The 22550-nt window shown below is 34.7% G+C and overlaps 1 long non-coding RNA gene across 3 annotated transcripts in view; it reads left to right on the top strand.

Annotated features, from left to right (window-relative positions):
* LOC149131064 (uncharacterized) overlaps positions 1-6893 on the top strand; it is a 58338-nt gene extending 51445 nt beyond the window's left edge. For all 3 annotated transcript variants that reach the window (XR_016238376.1, XR_016238375.1, XR_016238377.1), the window contains exon 3: positions 6466-6893. This is a non-coding gene — a long non-coding RNA (uncharacterized LOC149131064). The remainder of the gene's footprint in view (positions 1-6465) is intronic.
* Positions 6894-22550: the final 15657 nt, after the last annotated feature.

Below are 22550 nucleotides of genomic sequence, written 5' to 3'. Positions count from 1 at the left end.
TAGTTTTGATCCCAGGATGAGTCTACGAGCTGGAGCGAGTTATTGCTTACCTCTAGCGGACGGCTGTTCACCACTACCGATGGGCACAAATAACCCGAAACCGGAAGGTTTAGTGATCCCTTCGCCCGCTAGAAAATGGGAAGGGTTCGCTCCCCTGCTTGCAATATATAATGAGTACAGATTGCATCAATAACCAGCTGGAGGAGGCTCCATTTGGGGTTAAAGACAGTAGTAACGTCGGTGACTCTGGAACAGCTATATTGATGTGGCGATAAACAAAACATTACTTCTCTCTCTCTGTATGTATATATATATTGTATGTTAAAGAATGTAAATAAATTTACTGACAAGAAAAGTAGATAAAACCATAAGAAAGAATAAAAACGAAACCTATTGGCTATTTATGATATCTTCCCTAATCTTAATTGACAAGAATTCTTGCTTCATTCGGTCTGTTCTCCCACACCTAAAAATCACCTACATAATATGCTCTAGCTTAGCATTCCATTCGATTTCTAGTATATATTTTTACGCCACAACACAATATTTTTTTATCATCGTATTGTCTTTATTATATTTTATTTCAACACGTTTTATCACCATCCATCATCTATCCTTTATCATAATTTGATTCATCACTTCTTATTTAACGTAGCTCATAAATCTCATTTACACCATTTATTTATTCATCACACATCCAAATGAAGTAATGTTGCTTCGTTTTTTTGTTATTTGATTTATCTGTTTTATCTTAGTTTTACTTTATTAACTTACATTTGAATGAGTGTTCCTGTGTGCGTATGCGTTTGTGTAATATATGTATGTAATATATGTATCTATAAGGGCAAGTGTAAACATGGAGACGTATAAATGTACGCCTAACAAGGAGTGCAATGAGCTACGCAGGGCAAGGAAGTACGGTTGGGCATTTGAATCTACGTCATCCGGCATTGTGTATATATATCTTTTATATTTTACCTTTTTTATTACATTTTTTTTTTTACTTATTTTAATGACTGTATACGTAGATGCATATTCATATGAACCTATGCATGGATGCACACGTATTGGGCGAATGCATATGCGTAATAACGTTCGCAGACCTGGCTATGTGTTTTAAGAAGCTCGCTTTTCACCCACCTGGCTTCCGGTTCAGTCCCACTGCGCAGTAACTTATGGATACCTTTCTACTATAGCTGAAAGCTCACTAATGCCTTCTGAGTGATTTTGGCAAGCGGAAACCGAAAAAAGCCTGTCGTATATATGAACATTTTAATATATGTGTATGTGTATGTGAGTGTGTGCATGTATGCGTGTGTGTGTGTGTATGTGTTTGCGTGTGAGTGTTTGTGTGTGTTTGTATGTGTGTCTTTATGCCCGTGTCTGTTGTGTCTGTCATACCTACCATTTGACAATCGGTGCTGGCATGTTTACACCCCTGTAACTTAGCTGTTCGGTAAAACAAAGCGATATAATATGTAACCGACTAACAAACAAAAATAGAAAAAGACAAAAAGTATAAATACTGAGTTGAATTTGTTGCACTAAAAGCATTTAAAGTGGTGCCCCAGTACGGTCGCAGTGCAATGGCGGAAACGAATAAGGTGAAGCGGTTACAAACAAGTTACGTCCTTAACCGAGCGTTTAACCCTTTCTATAACTCTAATCCTAACGTTTTATTATGTAATCCAGACATCATAATTCTTTCAACTGTACTCTGTACTCTACGCTTATCCGCTCTGCTATGTATATATTATCGACTAACTCTATGATATAACAACAAAACCATTCTATTTCTCCTGACAAATCTATTATCCCAACAAACTCTTTGCGTGGAACCTTTTCAAGATATCTTCAATCATAATAACATTGATATATTATTGATTGACCTTATCAGAACTTTTATATTAATATGATATCGATTAACTTTATGATATCTTCCATATAAATATCATATCGATTGACTTTATCATATCATCCATATTAATATAATGCCCATTGATTTTACCATATAACCACTTCATTCAACTACATCTGATCTCATAAAAACTAATTTACGCGGTAATCTCAGTTCATAAAATGTTTTCATGAGATTTCCCAGGTTGCACGTTTCTGTTCTCTCACTCCAAAGCTGGTTATGCAGCCACAGTGCCCCCAGCCCCTTATCTAACATATGTACGTAGGCAGGTAAGCATCGGAGATGTTGGACCGAGGCTTATTTTCTCGATTTATTTTCTATCTGTAGCTGGAATGGTTGATGAAGTCCATTACTTGTTGGAATATTTATTTGTTTGCTTAATGAAAAGACTGTTTTCATATCTTCATATTTTCCTGTTATCAGTTTCACTTTTGTCATTTCTTATTTCCTAATTAATTTCATAGTTGATATTAATATACTTTATTCTTCTCTCTGTTGTGCTCTAGAAGAGTGTGTGTGGATAGTCAGCGCCGAAGGGAGGAGCATCAAAAATTTGAACTATATTCATGATTTTCATCGACTGACAAGAAAGGAGGAGGAATCGATTGTATTAGCCACCTTGATAGCGCTTCCATCAAGTTCTGAATGTAAATCCGCGCTAAAACGCCCGAGTTTATGAAAACGTTTCATCATAAGGACAAAAACTAGAGACAGGGCAGAAGTTCAAATATTTGAAAGTCATTATTAACAATGAATCATGACATGAATGTTCTGTAAGCATTATGATAATAATAGGACAGAAAAATATGAATAAATAAATCTCATCGTGAAATGGAGAGATACGAACATTAACTTGAAAAGTAAAATCTGTTGTCTGCATACACTGGTTTTTTCCATTTTCTGCACCGAAGCCAAAACTTGAAGTCCACTGCAGACAAAAGTACGGGCGTTGAAAATGTATTGCTACTCCAACTTGTACTTCGATCATGTCACAAATGAAACAGCTCACGAAATCATGAAGTGGTTCTCATGAACACTTCAAAACCAGGAAGAAATCAACGCGGAGATGGTATAAGCATGTAAAAAAAAAACATCAGGCGGCCTTGCAATGACGATTCTCTAAAGAAGTGTGGTCAGAGAAAGAAGCTGAGTCAGACAGATAAAAAGATGGAGAAATAATGTCAAGGAGTGGATAAGCATACTATTAGTGCGAACTGGAGCTCTGGCAAACAGTCGCAACAGCTGGAGAAATCCAAACATACAGTATGTCGTGATGGCACCCATGCTAATAACGCTAGAAACTAAAGGTCAAAGCAAACTAACCATCTGTCGTATGGGCGTGTGTGTTGCGTTGCTTGTACTGCGTCTGGAGATATGTTCACGTACGTGCGTGAGCAGGACGTGTGAATGCCTATGGGTGTATATAATAGTAGTATGTGTGTATGTGCATATTGGCATATATCTCGTGGTGTATTATGCGACACACTCACAATATATGTGTATGTGTGTGTGTGTGTGTGTGTGTGTGTGTGTGTGTGTGTGTGTGCAAGACTTAGAGTGCGTTCAATTTTAATTACAATTTTGGGTGTACAATGTATAGTGTGTTTTCAGGAATGAGTATGTATTAGAAAAATTTAATTTAGACGGAATATTATTTAAGAAAATATCACGTGTTTTTTACAGATGGTATTTTAAAACAAGTAATGGCTGCCGTAAATTGTATTACATTTTAAGTGAAAAGGTCAGTCAAGGGAGATAATGATTTTTGATTAACCTCTAGACCCTGGATGTGCATATATAGTTGTGAACATGGTTCTTAAAGTTAGTATAGGAAGTGATGTATGTATGTGTGTTGTTTGTACAACGGTGTACGGATGTGTTACGGTGTGTACGTGTGAGCGTCCGTTTTTGTTTGCTTCGTGCATATAAGCGTTTAGCGATGTTGGTTGGTGTGCACATGCACATTTGTTAATGCGTATGCGTTTGTCATGTGACTGAAAGTGCATGCGGCTTTAGGTGTGTGTCAGATTTTAGGTGTATGTGAGGTGTGCACGTGGAATACATGAGGGTACCAGATAGATATATACTTATACATGCGCGCGCGTGTGTGTGTGTGTTTCTAAGTGTTTGCGTATGCGTGAGCGTGTATGTGAGTATACATCGTGGTCGTGTCAGTGTCCTTGATGTGTGTGTGAAAGGAACATGCATAGATCAAGGGCTGTTTGCGCGCTCGCTTGCCTATGTATTGTGGATACGTAAGTATACGCGGGCCTGTGATGAATGCTGAAAATTATATATGCATATAAGCGTAGGGCGTGTGTGGTTATCTGTCTCGATTAATATTCTATTTAGTTAAGTATTTAATTGTCATTTCTACTTCGTCAATTTCCTTTATGCTAAAGAGAAGCAACATTATGCCGATCTCGAAAGAGCTGCGCTTACTAAGACAATTAAATACCAATAACTCTGATTATTCAAAACGGCTTTACATTAGATTGTATAGTCCTAGATACACTAAACCCCATTAAAATGTCGAGATGATCACGTATACAATAATTTTGGCTGTATATCATTTGACGCGTGCCAGAAAAAGTCACAACGTAAATTGAATATAATTTTCTGCTTTTTTTTTTTTTTAGATATTCAGTTAGGTGCAATCTTGAAGGGTTTTCGTTGAACAGGTCAATCCCGCTAGTTATAGTCTAAGTTTCACACTTACTCTACTTATTCTATCAGTGTTATTCGTCGAGTTGTTATGTTACGAGGACGTAAGCAAACCAACACTGGTTGCCGAGCGTATATATCTGTGCGTATGTGTGTGTGTGTGTGTCTTAGTGCTTGCCTTTGAATCCACCACCGCTCGGCAACCAGTGTTGGTTTGCTTACGTCCTCGTAACATAACAACTCGACGAATAACACTGATAGAATAAGTAGAGTAAGTGTGAAACTTAGACTATAACTAGCGGGATTGACCTGTTCAACGAAAACCCTTCAAGACTGTGCCCCAGCATGGTCGCAGTCCAATGACTGAGACTGGTAAACGATAAAAAAATATTTCATTCAATTTTTTTAAAATTTCATTTTCTTGTACGATTTTAATTTTTCGACTTTCTAAATTAAAATAGACATTATTAATTTTCCTCTGTAATAAATTCTAGTTTATAAAAATTATTTTGTGTATATTTTTTTTTAAACAACCATATCACATCGATATGGATTCTTTCAATTACAATCTATTACTCGCTAGCATAACCTAATTAATAGCCACCAAGTAGCCATTTTAACAGGTCTTTTGTCAGTTGTAGTTGTATCACCTTCAGGAGAATAGCGTGTCATTGCGATGAAATTATAAAGCTGCTTTGTTCGTTTAAATGTTTAATCAAATACATTACACTGACGTTTGAAATGAAAACGATAGTAGCTTTATGATTGTTATTACGGCTGAAGACACTTTTCTTACGGAACACTCTGTAAATATTTAAACTCATACTGCAGAAATGATAGTCAATGATAAAAATAAATAAAATTGGACAATAGCCAACTGTTGCGTATTCAAACCAACATTGACGACTAAAAGAAAATTTATGACTATTTCTTTAATTGATACATTTAATAATGTATAAAATAGTGAAGGCGCGTGGTTTAGTGGTTAGGGAATTCGGCTCACGATCATGCGTTCGATTCTCGGCGACGCGTGGTGTCCTTGAGCAAGACACTTTATTTCACGTTGCTCCAGTCTACTCAGCTGGCAAAAATGAGTAGCACCTGTATTTCAGGTGATGAGAAATACACGGCGAAGATCATAAATGTTGATCAATGGTGGCTATTCATAGATCCACATAAAAGAATCCTGAACAGCATGCGGCTTTAGATATAATAGTAACAAATATGCATCAATCTCTGTTGCTAATACTTAATACTAAAAGGAGATGGGGCAGAATATGGTATATATGACAAGCCTCTCTCATATTCCGTCTACCAAATCAGCTTAGACGGCTTTGATCGGATCGAGGCTATAGTATAAGAAACTCGACCAAGGTGTCATGGGTCGAATTTAAGCCGACACCCTGAGATTGGAAAACAAATATCTTACCACACATTTGATATATTTAATACACACACGCACACATACCCAAACACATAAAAACACAGACTCACAGACACGCAGACACAGACACAGTCACACACACACACACATACACACATTTCTCAGATTTGGTGCCAATTGTGTCTAGATGAGGTAATTGTATTTGAGTCGGGGTCCAAAGATTTCAATGGTGCTTTTATAGAGACCGAGTTTTCTTGCCAAACAATTAAGTTTCAACCGATAGAATAGTGTTGGCTTTTGCTCGAATACCTTTGAGACAAATTCTTCGTTGTCTTTTGTAGTATTTTCTTTTTTTTGAGAGATTTTCTACACAATCAAGACTAACCGAAGGAGTAAAGATTGTTAGATTCGATCATGTGGTGCGGATTTTATCACAGATCGAAGATTAGGATAAACAATTTGTTTCTAAATATAATTGTGATGCCTTTTTATTTTGTAGGAACAATCACTACTGATGACGAGCAAAGACTCAGAAACCTGTCTCTGGATGCAGAGCTTAGCTGGGTGGAGGTGCTTGTCTCCCCCTCGTAAACGTAAGGACACAGGAAAAGTGTCAAGGCCGACAGGAAGCGGTGCAGCTTCCTACGTCCAACCAACTGTAGTATTATTCCCTTCAGGAGACTGTCACATTAAGTTGACACCATACAACTACTTAATCACTACTGGGATTTGGATTTTTGCGGCAGGAATGGTTCTGATTTTGGTAAAGGTTATCTGAATATTGTCGAAACACTTACAGCAATAGTATGTTTGTTTTTCTGGATCATTTTGTCAGTTATTTTAATCTTTCAACATAAAAGCTCGATACATGGCCTACATTTTTATACAGATCATACAATTTTATTTCAAATAAAGGTGATAATTTTAACAGAAGTAAAATGCTTTATCTATTTATTCTATGAAAATTGTTCACAGCGAAAGGGTTATCTGTAAAAGGAATATCAAAGCCAAATGCACAGTTCTTGATAATAATAAAACATCCATATGGTTATTTTAATACCATCTCTCATATAATTACTTGTGCGAACAGATACATACATGCAAACATATAACGTAAATACATACATGCAAACATATAACGTAAATGCATACATAAACACACACACACATATACACACATATGTACACACTCACACACACACATACTCACACACACATACTCACACACACATACACACATATACACTCTCAGACATACGTATGATAGAAAGCAAAAACTATTTAATTTTGTACAAATGTAATGTAATATTTTTTCGAAAATGCATATAGGTCTCATGAATTATTCAAAACAGTTTTCATTTTATATATGTAATTATGGACTCTAGAAATACTAGAGCACGACAAATTTGAAAGCTGGGAAATATTCTACGTATCTTTACAATTTTCCAGTGTTGTTGCTTGTCAGGCTTGGCTGTAAAAATTAAATGTGGCTGCCGAGACTTTGTGATTATATACATTTATATGTATGTATATATATATATGTATGTATGTAAGTATGTATGTATGTATATGTGTATGAGTGTGTATATCAATTTTTAACGGTGGAACTCGAAGCAGATATAGTCATAAATAATATCATGTAGAATATTAGGTTAAAAAGCCGAAGAGATACTTGTGTGACTGAGACCTACATCGTCTATAAACATGATAAACGTTTTGCAACTCTACTGAAGCAATTCTTCGATTTTTTTCTCCAACCACTTTAGAAGCTTAGTTGTTACCAGCAGGAATTGTACGTTGGTTACGTCATAAGAATTTAGAAACTTAGAAAGATGTAAAATAAATACTTTTACCGGTGTGACTCAAAATTGACAAAACTATATATATAACATCGTATATCTTTTGTTGCTAAAACCTATTAAACTTGCGGCCAAAATGCACCCGCACCGTACTGTGTAACGAATATATACAGTAAATTATATACATGTTTGGATAAAAGCGTTAAGCAATGTAGTTGAGATGTTAGGCAAAATATATAAGAAGACGTCAATGAAGAACAAGGTGAAAAGATTATATTACCTTACAAAAGTTGTTTATTAATTCTAGATTTTGAGAAATATTTCTCAACTCAGCCTGAAGATAGAAAATAATGAGAATCTGTAGATAAGGTCATTGTAGAATTTCCTGCTGCTAGCAAAGCATTTCCACGAACTTTTGGAGGTTATTTGAAAACGGAAAACATTTTCCTAAACATACGATCATCATACAACACATAACATTCAATAATTTTCGTTGCTTTCGTTAATTGATGGCAACTTAGCTGCTCAAAGGTTTTTGAGATGTTTATATTATTTCAACATATTGCAGTACCTGAGGCAAATTACAATACAATTTTACTCTTATACATTATTATTTTATACAATTATATATATGTATATATATATATATATATATATATATATATATATATATATATATATATATATATATATATATATATATATATATATATATATATTGCTTTTTTAATTGAATGTATCGACCTCAGTACTTATTTAAAAAAAAAACCTGGTACTCATTCTATCCATATCGTTTACCGAACTGCTAAGATACAGGGACGTAAACACACCACCACCGGTTGTCAAGTTTAGGTGGTGAGACCGAACACAAAGACACACAGGCAGATATGTGTGTGTATGTGTGTGTGTGTGTGTGTGTGTGTGTGTGTATATATATATATATATATATAAATAAATAAATATATATATATATATATATATATATATATATATATATATATATTATATATATATATATATATATATATATATATATATATATATTATATATATATATATATATATATATATATTATATATATATATATATATATATATATATATATATATATATATATATATATATATATATATATATATATATATATATATATATATATATATATATATATATATATATATATATATAGTTAATTCAAAAGACAGAAAAAACAATAAGAGGACGTAGCACAAACGATGTATTAATAGGACACTCGGAGAAGGAAAAGATTTGTTGTTTTACATTTCGAGCATACCTCTTCTTCGGAAACAGCAAAAAAACAAGAATGTTGAAAGGGAAGAAGGAGGAAAGTGAGAAAAATATCGTCAATAATCCACTTGTGGTTATGTGGTGTGAGTGTAGGTTTGGGTGATGACGAAAAACATATACATATATACGACAGACTTCTTTCAGTTTCTGTCTACCAAATCCATTCACAAAGATTTGGTCGGCTCGTGGATATAGTAGAAGTCAGTTACTGAAGTTGCCACGCAGTGGGACTGAACCCCGAACCATGTTGTTGAGAAGCAAGCTTCTTGCCATATAGCCACTGTAATATATATCATATTGTAATATGTGGCGAAAAGTGTAAGATAGAGTGTCTATTATGCAGTTTCGAAATACCTGACTAAATGCTGTGAAATTTATATCTAACATAAACTCGTGTAAATAATGGCATATATGCTTTAAACGGCTGCCAACTACCTTGCCCTATATAATTGATTGTAAACCAAATCACATGCCAAATAAGTACAATTTTGCTATTTCTTACTTCTTACATTTGAAAGATTATAATTTATTTCTATATATATAACTTTGGAACCTCACACATTGAATCAATACAGTATATAGCGGTTCTTTTTAATATTTCTTTAATTATGATATGAATAATTCATTAGTATTACAACGTCAATTGTTATAGGCGTCAGTAGTTTTACTGAAAAGGCATGTAACTCTGAAATTGCTAAATAAAAATTTTTGTTGATACAGATATATATGCAATAAATAAATATGTATATTTACTTGTATATATATATATAATAATATGAATCGGTATATATAAAAACTCTATGCAAATATTGAAAGAAATATGGAGACAAAAAACCCTGAAGCTTGATAATATAAATAAAATTAAATAAAATATATCGAGAAAGGATGGATAAAAAGAGGAAAATAAAAGAAAAAAAAACAAAGAATATTTTTTGTAGATATTTTCATATGAAATTATAAATTATATATTTTGGATTATTACAGAATGAGAATAGAATATTGGAATGATTGTAAAGACATATTTGTGGTCGGATTAAACGCCACACTGGCGGCAGATTGCCGGGGTCCTAAGAACGTGAGATTGTACATTTTACGGTTTTTGAAACGGTTTTATGTATTCTGAGTCCAAACCTACCATTTAGTTGTTATGGGAACGATATGTAAAGTATCGATCACGCATAAAGAATAGTGGAGTCGGTTATCGAACTCTTTCTTTCTCTCTCCCCATATATGCATGTGTACGCACGAAAACACATACACATACACGCCCACACACATACGCACACACATATATGTGTATAGTTTACTATTCCGTTATAGTTCGAGTCAACAAAAACGTACTCCATCCAGTGAGAGAGAAATATTTCATACACATAGCATTCGAATAAGCGCTACTATTACTAGCTCTTGTTTAAATACTATATCAAATGTTACATATACATACTTGCATACATAATATATACATACATACATACATACATACATACATACATACATACATACATATGTGTGTGTGTGTGCATATCTATATATATGTGTTAATAAAACAGTCTGCTCGAAATGAGGAGTAGGTAGACAACCGACAACTGATGAAGGGTCGTTCTTTATGTTACTTGCCCTCTTTTCCATTTGGTTCTCTAGTTGATTGCGTATTGAACACATTTGTTTTCGTATTTCATGTTGTTTACTGTTGGTGAGTTCAATTCCCGGCGAGGCGCTGTGTCTTTGAGCAAGACACTTTATTTCACATTACTTCAGTTCACTCAGCTGCCAAAAATGAGTCGGCCCCGTATTTCAAACATTCTATGTCGTGCCGAATCTCCCTGAGAACTACTTTAAGAGTATACGTGTCTGTGGAGCGCTTAGCCAGTTGTACGTTAATTTCCGAGCCGGCTGTTCCGTTGATCTGACCAACTAGAGCCGTCGCCGTAACCGACGGAGTGCCAGTTAATGTATGTATGTATATATGTATGTGTGCTTGCGGTCCTTACGCGAGAAGTTTAAGCTAATATGCCGGCCAGATGTATGTGACAGAAGTTTTAGAAACTGTAATTTTAATACCAGCGGAAACTTTATTCTGTCCTTCGTTCTTTGAATAGTAGTTTTTTTCCTCCAAGATAGATACATTCCAAACCGACTACAACGCTTTTCGCAACAAGATGCGAGCTTAAGAATCTTGCACATAAGCCATGACTAAAATTTTGCAGCACAAACCAATGACACTATCCATGAACTTTTGTTTTCATCTTCACATACATACATACATACATACATACATACATACACACGCACACATACATTATTGCGATGTCTGGGATTATAAAAAGCTGCAAGAACTTCAGATTTAAAAGAAGATGAAGAAAACAAGACGCTTTCCAAGTAGGTGACTGGTCAAAATCTATTCAAAATTAAAATCAGAAAGAAAACATTCCTACGTACGTACATACGTACATACATATATGCATAGATGCATACATCCAAATAAGAATATATGCATATGAATATATATATATATGTATATATGTGTATATGCATGTGTATATATAAATATATGCATATGTATACATATGCATATATATATATATACGTATATACATACTTACATGCATACACACACACACACACACACACACACATATATATATATATACACTTCCATACATATATACATACATATATATACATACTTACATATATACACACACACATATATATATATATATATATATATATATATATATATATATATATATATATATATATACAGACGCACACACACACACACACACACACACACACACACATATATATATATACATATATATATACTTACATACATACATGTATATATTTATTTACATGTATACACACATACGCATATATATGTATGCATGTATGCTTGTATTATGCATGTAGATATATATATATGCACATATGTATATATATGTGTATATGTATATATATGTATAAATTTATATAATTATGTATATACACATATATGCATATATGCACACACACTTATATATATACACATAGATATACACACATGCACAAACCATACACACAATTCATATTGTATTTTCTTTTCCTTTCACTTTCTTTTCTCCTACCTGAGAAATCATTATAATATAACGTATTATTATTATTATTATTATTATTATTATTATTATTATTATTATTATTATTATTATCATGATCATTATTATTATCATTCAGTATTTCGATACACAATGGCGAGTGAAGATATATTGATAATATTTTATTCTTTTCCGATGGAACATTTTCTGAAATCGGTAAATCTCTGGTCGCTCACCATTGTAATACTAATTCGACGCATTCTTGGCATCGGATTTATTGGCATTATTCTGTTAAAAACAAAAATCCACGCTGGGAATTTAGCTTTGCGTATAAATATATGTATATCTATATATATATAAACATATATACCTACATATATTTATATATACATATATATATTTCTATGTAAGTATATATGTATGTATATATGTATATATATATATATATATATATATATATATATATATATATATATATATATATATATATATATATATATATATATATATCTATGTATGTATATATGTATGTATATATATATATATATATATATATATATATATGTGTGTGTATATACACATGTATATATATATAAACGATATAATCGTGCATATGATCATGTAGATATGTGTGGAAGCATATTAATGCTGCTTGGTCCCGTGTGACGTGACGTGACGCTATGTTCTTTCGCAAACAAGAACGGCAGCTTAAAGTCTCAGCACACGCTCAATCACATACACACACGCACAATCACACACACACACACACACACACACATACACACACACACACACACAACCCTCCCCCACGCACACACACACACACACACCCCTCCCCCACGCACACACACACACACACACAAGCAGCTATTTATGTTTCGCTTAGCATTTCTAAATAGTTTGAAGAATGTGATAAGCGAATCGTGGCAAAGAATGCCGACATGACTATTAATTCTGAGACGTCTTTGTATCTAGGCGTATAAGCCATTCCTCCCAACTAGTTTTATAACAATATAAAAAATAAATTCTTCATATCATTTTGCATAGAATACAGGAAATTTTTGGTGAATTCTTGCTCACATTTTTTTTACATTGATCTATTGATATGCATAGATGTTTGTATACAAGTACACATGTACGTACGTATGTATGTATGTATGTATGTATGTATGTATGTACGTATCTCTCTCTCTCTCTCTCTCTCTCTCTCTCTCTCTCTCTCTCTCTCTATATATATATATATATATATATATATTTAAAAGCAGCAGAAATATAACAAAAAGCTGTTACTCGGAGTTTCATGTTCCCGTTCATCGGACAGTTTTGTTAGAAATGGGAAAAAAATGACGATATATATATATATATATATATATATATATATATATATATATATATATATATATATATGTGTGTGTGTGTTGATATATATATTTATAAACATGCATACATGCATACATACATACATACATACATACATACGTACGTACGTACGTACATACATACATACATACATACATACATACAAGCACATTCAAACACATACAAACGTGCATACATCCTTGAAAAATCACGAGTAAGACAAGTATCACGTTTGTCTTTTTGCCGTAATGGATGTATTAAGATTATTTCTGCAGACATTTTTAGATTACATATTATATCGCACTACTGCAGCTGCTGCTGCTGCCACTACTACTACTACTACTACTACTACTACTACTACTACTACTACTACTACTACTACTACTACTACTGCTGCTGCTGCTGCTGCCACTTGACAAATCACATCAAATATATGCTGTATCACTCACGTCAAGGGGTTTACGTAATTTAGAATTCAGCGTTGATGCGTCTGATATAAATTTGAAATGACAATTTATTGTGTAAATGAAACGAGTTTCTATGATTATTTTTTTTTACTTGCCGCATTCTGTTTCTATAAATTTACCATGAACGGAGGAGTGTCTACGTGGTTGTTTGATTTGACAGAATTAGCAACTAAATGTACTTCAAAATGACATAAAACCGTGTGGTTTATCACTCTCTTGTGAACCGCAGCGAAATCTTTTTTAAATTATACCACAACATTTCAAAAAACGTGAAATGGATGGAAGGACATCTTGTATAGTGTAGTTATAGATATACATTGTGTGAATAAATGGGATGGTCATGGCGGGTATTGATTTACAGCTTAAACAAAAGGAAACAAAACAGACAAGAACAATAAAAACGATATACGCCACGGAAATTCTTTTAGCTCTTACTTGATTCAATCATGCGATTGCAGTCACCTAGGCCTCTTATCTTTCCTCTACGAACAGACTGTATGCCTCCCGTAGGTCCTCCTGCAGTTCCAAGTCGGGGCTCCGAATGACAAACCTATATTGGTGCTTGGGAAAGGAGTCCATTACCCTGAACATTTCTTCCTCCGTTATGACCTCCGCAGTTACCTGCGGAGGCCAATCCGGGTTTTTAGTCCAGGACAGGACCCCCTCCCTCCGGCCATCTAGCTTCGTCAGAAAGGTCTGTACGGCCCCTCCCATATGAAAGAAGATCACAAAATCATCCTTCGTCACACTGGGAGGGGCCACAGTGTCCTCCGTCGGCGGTACAATTCTCACCGATGACGTTTCAGGATATGCCGGCAGTGTACTACTAACCGCCGGCAATGTGCTATTCTTCATTTTTTTATCCTAGATAAGCTGGATTAGATTAGACCAGCGAACAACAACAACAACAATAACGGCAGCAGCAGTAACAGCAATACATTTTCGTTATTGTTTAATTCAAAATATTGACATTGAGAAATAAATGTATGCCGTCACATCGCACATGTTTCTTAGAATTCGTTCCAGCTCTCATTGAAAACACTTCAAAGAAATCACCGTGACAGATGATAAAATTTCCCAATGAATCGATGAAAAATATTTAATTAACTGGCAGACGATATTTCCTATCAATCTGTTGATGGTCTTCATATTTTATTCATATTTTAAGGCTGACTTGTGATTAATGATCTGTCATCTGAGGTTTGTCGTTTCACTACCTTTGATCTCTCTGGACATCCTGGATTAAGTTTGGGTTAAGAATAATCCATATGGTTCTGCTAAGTCGACAATTTGTCTCCAATGTAATCAATCACATGAGAAAACAAAAATTATTGATACTGATTTAGGAAATATGACATTCGATCTAAGCAGAAATTATTGATGCTGTTGCAGTCTTTGTTATCGTTCATGTTATATGGTTGTTTAAGAAACCATGATGTAGGAGACCTATAATGAAAGACATTTTAGACAAGAACAAAGCGCTTTTGTACGGCGACTGCAACCATGCAGGAGCACGACCTGGTAGGGTGAGTCGGACAAATCAGCTAAAGTACTTACCGGAAATCTGCTACTTGTTCCAACGGTCTCTTGTGCCGATCCTCTAAGTTACAGGGGCGTACACGAACCAACAATGATTGTAAAGCAGTGAAGAGATAAATACAAACATATATCAACTATTTCATGCAAACACACGCGTATACACACATCGACATATACATGCCAATAGACATATATGCATTATATATATACATATATATGTATACATAGGCACAGGAGGGGCTGTGTGGTAAGTAGCTTGCTAACCAACCACATGGTTCCGGGTTCAGTCCCACTGCGTGGCACCTTAGGCAAGTGTCTTCTACTATAGCCTAGGGCCGAAGACCTGGATATATTGTAGAAGGAACTTACCTGAAGTCCGCGCAGAGGGACTGAACCCGGAAATGCATGGGTGAAAAGCTAGCTTCTTAACCATTCAGTTATACCTAAAAGAAAAAAAAAATATTATCATTGTTGTTGTTGTTATTGTTATTATCATTGAATTTTGCTTCAAGAAAGGTGAAGTAACACGTCGTTAAAATTGCTTTTGATGATGTCTTCGTTGCAGTAATAAACTCAAATGGATGATTTTTCTTTGTCGTGTGTTTGTGTTTACGAACATTATGAAGGTGATAAGAGCTCTTTGTGTGTGTGTGTGTGCGTATGTGTGTGTGTGTGTGTGTGTGCGTGTGTGTGTGTTTCTTTTATTTTTCCGCTTTGGAGAAGAAAGCTTTTTATTGAATTTTCGATTTTGGTTGGGTGCCATTTGAATTTCTTTGTTTGTTGGCAACATATCATATTGTGTGGTCGTAGTCGAAGAAAACTCCCAACATTGAGGATGAAACACTCTCTCCCTTCCAAAAAAATATTTTTCCGTTTGGGAAAGTGTAATTCTTTGAGCAATAAAACAATCACAACATGAATATAGACAAACAAACGAATGATGACAGCAGCTACGAAGATAATCATCTAGGGTTCGATCCTCAAGTCGATCAGGCTTTTAGGAAAGGACACAAAGACCTAATATTATACGTGCGTCTTTATAAATCCCGAATTGTACTTCTGTCTGAAAAGAAATTATGAATTAGGAATGTACCTGTCTTCAAACCTTTCAGATGAGTCCACCGCACAACCGCTTTTGCCACAGCCACTAAGAAGTGTAAGACCTGCCTTTCTTCTCTCCTAAGGGAAGGTGGTGAGTCTATCTTCACCATACACTCGGCGAACAGACGAATTCCACACAAAACCACAACTCCCTAATGCGCTGACACTGAATTATTGCACGCTGGATGGTTTGGTTCCCATGCAAGCAGGTTCAGCAGTTGACACTTTCAAGCCTAATAATAATAATAGTTATTATTATTATTATTATTATTATTATTATTATTATTATTATTATTATTATTATTGTTATCATCATCCTCATCATCGTCGTAGTTATTACGATGAAGATAATAGCATTCGTGTATCATCTGTAGCGGGCTTTAGATTTGAAACCGCGTGAGATCCATAGCATATCAGGTGAGTTGCCCTGAATTCTGAGCAATAGTATTTCACCTGCAATTGTTCGAACGTTTGACATCGTACAGAAATTTCGAAGCACGGAACAATCAGTGCAGAGGTGAGTGAGGTCCGTGAGAAGACGGGATTCTTGGTCTTTGCCCGGCCCCTGATTTAAAGAAATGTATAGTAGTTTCTTCTTAAATGAATACAGAGTTTTCCCCGTCTCACACAACATGAAAATAAAGTCATCTCTTTTAGCTAGGATGCAGCCATGCCTCTAGTGAGATATATTTGTCTAGACACTTCTGGCATACGTTTTAGTCTTGTCAAATCGTTTGAATTTTTATGTAAATAGTTTCATCGAAAACATTAAATAAACTTGGTTTAAATATGGTTAACAACTGCCTAACCAGGCTAACCAAATATCAATAACCCATCTTGTGTTTGTTTTTGTTTTTAATTATCTTGAATGTTATTTTTTTCCTGTTTTGAATTCAAACGGACATATTTGCAGACGTCTCAAACCTATTACTTTCATGAAAAAGAAAATAATATGATTACGAAAAAAAAAAAAATATGGTAGAAAACGAGAAAATGTTTAAAGAATGAGTAAGAATGAATAATTGATGTTTTGAACCAGTCAAGTTTCATTAACACATTAATTACCGTTGACATTAGGAATTGCTAAGAAATGTTTTTAAGTGGTCGATTTCGCATTGGCTTACATCTGAGTCGGTATAGTGTTGCTATCAGAAACGTTGGACGTTTCAGAAAATAGGACACACTCACACACACACACACACACACAAGCACACACATGAAACTGCAAATGCGCGCACACATACACACATTTGTACGCGCGCACACATGCACGCGCCCAGTCACTCACACAAGCAGCATACATGCACACACACACACACACGCAGATACACACGCACTACAAGCACACACACACGTGCACAAGTGCACATACACGCACGCACACATATACACAAACACACACACACACACACACACACAGACGCATAAACACACACTCATGCATGCAAACACAGACGTGTGCGTGTGCGTGTGCGTGTGCGTGTGCGTGTGCGTGTGCGTGTGCGTTAGCACGCCGGGCGAAATGCTTAGCGGTATTTCGTCTGCCACTGCGTTCTGAGTTCAAATTCCGCCGAGGTCGACTTTGCCTTTCATCCTTTCGGGGTCGATAAATTAAGTACCAGTTACGCACTGGGGTCGATATAATCGACTTAATCCGTTTGTCTGTCCTTGTTTGTCCCCTCTGTGTGTAGCCCCTTGTGGGCAGTAAAGAAATAGGTATTTCGTCTGCCGTTACGTTCTGAGTTCAAATTCCGCCGAGGTCGACTTTGCCTTCATCCTTTAGGGGGACGATAAATCAAGTACCAGTGAAACACTGGGGTCGATGTAATCGACTTAATCCCTTTGTCTGTCCTTGTTTGTCCCTCTTTGTTTAGCCACACACGCACACAAACACACAGATATCCGTATGTAAATATGCATACTTCAGTATATGAGCACGAACATGTATACATACATTCATTGCAGAAACTACACATGATGTTCAAAATATTTTTACATTTTCAAGAAACTAATGAAGAACGAAAGTTTTTCTTTAGATTCTGTTGAAAAATCTCCAATTGTATTTCAATTAAACATAAAAATAAAGACCGTTTCTATACCTGAGGCTCAATTATAAAATTTAGAAAATATTATTGAAAAGTATTAGTTAAAACTCAAGACACCAAGTCGCGTTTGCATCCTACTTAATTTAACTATCCTTTGATAAAAATAAAAACTGCATTCATTAACAATTAATTAATTTCTATTCAGGCGTCTTTGTGTCGCCATGTTAAATAGTCGACCGATTATCAGTGTGACATAAACCTTATCAAAATCATTAAGTATTAAGGTCTAGTGTGTCGGCTTTCTTCGGTTGTCAGGAACGAGTTGGAACAATATGATATCAGTAATATATTGTAGAAAGTTAATGTATATGGAGGCTGAGATCTCTTCCTGGAGACAACGGATAATCATGTACTTTTGCTCCTCTCAGTCATGGTCGGGTCGTTGGCGACTAAACCGGCTCCCCTCTGGGTTCAGATTCCTGGATCTTGTAGGAGGGTGTGAGGGTACCCATCAGAAGTAAAAACAAGATCTGTTCAAGCAAGGGCACAGGAGCGCTGTCCTTGTCCCTCGCCACTCCAAATTAAGACCCTCTACGGTGTATTAAGTGAACGAAGCTAGATCTTCGAACTCAACAATTGATCCTAGCAGGAGAGGACAATGCCAGACGGACCGATTAGAAAGGTACAACTCTAATGGCATTAGTCTAGCGGCATTCCATTCCAATCAATCTTCCGAACCTCGCATGTCACTCCAAGTAGTGCCGTGGCAGAAGGATTTTAGGCCATAATGCGTGGGGATAACCATCGCAAGGAGATCTTCATCCTAAATAAACTCGGGCCATTGGCTGGTTTCTGTTTTTTTTCTTATTCTCTAGTTGTAGTTGATGTTGATGTTACGACTTGTCATTGTTGGGGCATTTGTCGATGTTTTCTAATTCCAGCTCAACATCGGAAGGATTTACGGTCGAGACTACAATTCCTGGAGGTTGCGACTTCTTTGGGAATTATTGGAGGAGTGGAAAGCAGGCAAAATCGTTAGCACGCCAGATAAAATGCTTAGCGACATTTTGTCGGTCATTACGTTCTGATTTCAAAATCCGATGGGGTCGATTTTGCATTTCGTACTTTAGGCGTCGATAAAAGACATTCTTAAGATTTAAAGGATGATGAACAAAAAATTTCTACCAATTTGGTGGCGGGTCAAAATTTACACTGAATTAAAAATAAGAAGAGAACATACATACATACTTACATGGCACACTGTTGTTCCAAGTCAGTTTACCAGATGAAGATATAGGTAGCCACGAATAATAATAATAATAATAATAATAATAATAATAATAATAATAATAATAATAATAATAATAGTAATGATAATAATAATAATAATAATCCTAGGCAAAACACTTTCAGTACAGTAACCATAAGAGCATCACAGAAAACCACAGCACATACCCAAGGCAGCTCGGTATTGAAGTAAAAGCACGTTATGAAAATAAAACTACTGAATAATAATAATAATAATAATAATAATAATAATAATAATAATAATAATAATAATAATAATAATTAGAAGAAAGAGAAGAAGAAGAAGAAGAAGAAGAAGAAGAAGAAGAAGAAGAAGAAGAAGAAGAAGAAGAAGAAGAAGAAGAAGAAAACTAACAACATGAACAGCAATAAGAACAGTAAGATGATGAACAAGAGAAAATAAATGAATAGGATGATCAGGAGTCAAAGACGAAGTGAATAGCTAAAAGTGCATATCAATCCATTTACATGAGAGAAGCAAGCTGCAAAGTTGAAAATAGAACGGTTGTGTTAGTTTGATTGACAACTCGGCCAAGAAATTACGGATGAGGGCAGAATATCTAGATAAATAAAAACGAAATACGTGTTACACCGTCGATTCCGTCGTCTATAATTTTAAGAAAGAAATGGTAAATTTGATTCTACAGTGTAACCAAAACAAAAGAATACCGTGGGAATATGTATTCGTGATCGATATAGTTGTATCTTGAATTTGAGTTTAGCATTATCTCTTTGGTGGTTAAATTGTTATCAATCAAACTGTGTGGCAGTCAGCTTGTGAATTTCTTTGTTATGTATTTGCTTGGAGGAAATGAATCTTACTGCATTGATAGAAGGGGCTAAAATCAGTGTGAAGGCAAATATCCCCAGGCAAAACATTCTAAGAAAAGAATAATAAAATCTTGAATCTTATAATATTGAAATCCATATTGGTTAAAACGGTAAATTTCTCGCACGTCACTAAAGCGAGCGCAGATTTATTTTGAATTCGTTAACAAAAGGTGGATAAAAAAAGTGTAAATGCTATCAACAATCTCGGTTATATAACTGTCATATGATGAGGTTCTGAAAAGTTTGTCTTTCAAATCGCTATATCAGTTAGCTTGTCGTAAATCCTGAAAAGTATGTCTCTCGCAGTAATTAGCTGTTAGTATTCGTAAAAGATCAACACAGAAAACAAACACTATGTGCAATTATAAAATCTTCTGTTAATTGTTCGCGAATGTGTTGTTAGTTAATTCTTCACAGCGCCCGAGAAATACTTCTGTCATTCACTAATACAAACGCAGCAATAGTAACACCAGCTACGACTACCTCGACGGCAACCACCCTCTCGACAACTGTTTATTGCATTTATTGTAAAGAATTCTAATTTTCTCGTATCTACTATTACAATTAATGTCGAACGCTCACATCAACTACTAATTAATTTCTAGAGAATTCTATGTCTTTTTGTGTCGCATTTCATTTTCTCGAATATGCAATTATTATTGTCTTTGAACACTAGCCTAAGGTAGAAGTAATTATTTTCCGCTTAATATTGTAAAGTGAACTATATCACCCCACCTCTTGGTATCACTGTATCGTCTCTTAATCAGCATCTCTACATTACCTGTGAGGTTGATCACATATATGTTACCTTAGATAATGGTATACTACGTAGCGATTAAGTGATTTACGCTGCAACATGTCTAATTCTATTATTGCATTTGATTTTAATTAGTTTATTCTATCAAATACTTACAAATATTTATTCTTCATAGCGGTGCCTCAGCACACACACACACACACACACACACACACACACATATATATATATATATATATATATATAGCCATATTCGTGTTTTTCAGATATATCTATACATGCAACCTCAGTTGTTTCTTTTTTTACAAGACAACAAATCTTACAAATAATCCTCATAATTTCCTCAAATTTTCTGGAATAATCTAGTTGGCTTATATAATTTCATCGTAAATTTTCTTATATTAATATATTTTATATATAATTTTTAGCTTCGTCCTACGAATATATTTTTCTATTCTCAGAGCTCTCATGGTATCAACCGAAATTTATTTGTATCTCTTGACTATTCCTATAATAAGAGTTCTATATTTTTTTTATTATCTAAGACCGCGTTATAATTTATTCCCTGCTTAATTTATATCATAAACAATCTTTATTCACTTCGAGTTAATTTGATTTGGAATTTAATTAGAAATATATATATTTTATTATCTCGTAGAAACTATTGCTTATCTACAAAATATATTTAGATAGTATGACACATCAGATTATGCATTGGTGTCGCAGTGTTTCACCGTAGCTCAATTTAATCAACTTAGAACTGATGGAATCCCAGTGGTATTCTAAATGTTTTCTGCTTGTGTTCGTTTTCATGTTTCCTGGTACTTTTTTTTTTCCAATCAGTTTTTTATATCCTTTACTTTCGTTCGCAATTTTGTTACCTGTATCTAAATCAAACTGACATTCTGCTTCATATTTCGAAGTTCTCTACTTGTTTCTCATTTAACGCGGTCAGTACCCATAGATATTAGCCAGTTTCTTTTCTCTCTCTC

This window comes from Octopus bimaculoides, chromosome 25 (assembly GCF_046866305.1).
Source record: "Octopus bimaculoides isolate indiv1 chromosome 25, ASM4686630v1, whole genome shotgun sequence".
Taxonomy (NCBI): Eukaryota; Metazoa; Mollusca; class Cephalopoda; order Octopoda; family Octopodidae; genus Octopus; species Octopus bimaculoides.
The sequence above is the reverse complement of the archived record's forward strand: the minus strand, read 5'-3'. Positions and strand labels throughout refer to the sequence as shown.